The sequence below is a fragment of the Tupaia chinensis genome, unplaced genomic scaffold (genome assembly GCF_000334495.1).
Source record: "Tupaia chinensis unplaced genomic scaffold, TupChi_1.0 Scaffold149922_1, whole genome shotgun sequence".
Lineage (NCBI taxonomy): Eukaryota > Metazoa > Chordata > Mammalia > Scandentia > Tupaiidae > Tupaia > Tupaia belangeri.
In genome coordinates this window covers 818,941-821,152 of record NW_006209766.1, presented here as the reverse complement: position 1 = coordinate 821,152, position 2,212 = coordinate 818,941, and the positions used below count along the sequence as shown (strand labels likewise).

The following is a 2,212-nucleotide window of genomic DNA, read 5'->3' as shown; positions in this document are numbered from 1 at the left end:
CCTGCTCCCAAAATAGGCAGCCCAGCCAGGCGAGGGGTGAGGCCTGGAGGGGAGGGGTGGGGACGCTCACCCCAGTCAGGCTGTCCCCTGCTGAAGGAAGGCCCCCAAATGTCCGGCTGTGCCCTGGGGGCTGAGCACTTTGGACCCCCTGGCCCAGAGCTGGACGCACTGCCCCGGCAGGCTCCCCTCCCAGCCCCACCCTAGCCTGCCCTCCCCAACCAGCGGCTGTAACTGGAGCCGGGGCTGGAGGGGGGCCAGGGGGCGGCCCCCAGCCCAGACCGCCCTGGCCCGCTAGGTTAACTCTCTCAGCTCAGATGAGAACAGCAGGCAGCGGTGTGGGGAAAGGCGGGGACTGTGGGGGACTGGACTGCGGTCACACACACACGCACGCACACGCAGGCATACACTCGTGCTCTCAGAACTTTTGAGCTGGGGCGGGGCCATGAGTGTCAATGATTCAGCTTCCTGGGAATTGGACATGGCCGGGACCTAAGGTCACCTAGCCCCAAATGCTTAGAAGCCCACTGATGTCTGCCCCCAGTGCTTTCTGAGCCCTGGGCAGCACCGTGAGACTGTTTTGGGATGGAATTCAGTGTGTGTGCATGGAGTGGGGGTGCACACAGAGTCTGCTGCTGCCTGTGAGGTCCCCAGGGATGCACACCACACACAGATACACACAGGCATACACAAACCCAAAGACCCAAATACACTGACCACGTGGGGTCAGTTGGCGTAGTGGTTAAGGCACTGGACTCCCACATGGCCTACCCACGGTTCGAGTCCCAGACACAGTGGCTTTAAAACCATGTTGGGCACATGTGTGTACATGCCCAAAATCCCAGGAGGAGAATGGAGGGCAAGGGATTGTGGGATGGCCGTCCCCCCCAATTTCTCTTTCCCACTTACTATCTCTCTCTGGTGAATGCACACACACTAAGGTAAAAACATTAAAAAAAATAATAAAACAACCACATGTATGTGCACACATACAAACATAGAGGCAGACACAGAATAACACACCCACGAGGAAACCCAAAGACACAGTTACGCAACTAGCACCTCACATACCAGGCACGAAACACCCAGGAAGCACACTTACACGCACTCCCTCCTGTGGATGCCCGCACAGAGACAGTCACACAACCATCTGCTCTTACCAGCAGCCACAAGATAAATACTTCACGGGGCCAGCAGGTGACGTGGTGGTTTAAGGCACCGTACTCCCACATGTCTGACCGTGGTTCGAGTCCCGGACCTGGTGGTTTGCTTTCTCACTTTCTTTCTCTCTCTCTCTCTGATCAAACTGGAAAACAAAAATGATAATAAATAAAGTTAAATTTTAAAAGATACACACTTTGCAAAAACACTCTCACAGATGGTTGTGCAGAAACACACCACACACCCCACATAAACACACTCAAACATAACAGACACTTAGCCGGCACCCCTACCTATCTCAAAAATATGAACATCAAAGATTTTATGTACACACACGTTTCCACGGGCACACAGAGGGGCAGATACACGAGCAGAAACATTGTCAAGCACACAACCCAGCTGCCCTTACACAGAGCCACAACCTACGTGCACACACACACACACACACACACACACACTCACACAATGCATAAACAGACTCAGGGCTGACCACACAGTCACAGACATACAAGCCAGCACGCTCCTGTTCACACCCTCTGGAAACATGGACATGTGTTTGACTCTGAACTTTTCTTTCCCGTAGCTCGCGTGGCCTCTCTGACCCCCCAGGGGACAATACGCCTGGCATCCTTATGGGCAGGCCAGGTGCGTGGGCCCTGGTGACAAAGAAACCCAGTATCGTATCTAGGCTCTGCGCTTGTGGGGGTGTCACCTTGGGCAGCTCTCGTGACCTCTCCGTGCCTCAGTTTCTTCTATTATAATGTCATACGCGTAACCCTGGGCTGCTCTGAAGCCGTTATTAACTCCATTTTAGAGTTGAGAAGTGAATTTTAGTCAAGTGGCACACATTCTCCAGAGGGCCCCCTGGTGGTTAAGGATGGGAACTGCCCCGCCCTCAGGCCCAGACTTAGCAGGACACACAGAGGCAGGAGCAGCTGGCCGTGATCACACTCAGGCACAGGTGTAGCGTATCTCACACACACACACACACACACACACACACACACGCACACACACACACACGTACACACACACATGCACACTCCACATAACT

At 54.2% G+C, this 2,212-nt stretch overlaps 1 protein-coding gene across 1 annotated transcript in view; it reads right to left on the bottom strand.

Annotated features, from left to right (window-relative positions):
- Positions 1-217, bottom strand: part of FXYD1 (FXYD domain containing ion transport regulator 1) — a 3,961-nt gene extending 3,744 nt beyond the window's left edge. Inside the window, exon 1 of the mRNA XM_006171615.3 lies at positions 71-217. The gene's annotated coding sequence lies outside the window, so the exon portion shown is untranslated. The remainder of the gene's footprint in view (positions 1-70) is intronic.
- Positions 218-2,212: the final 1,995 nt, after the last annotated feature.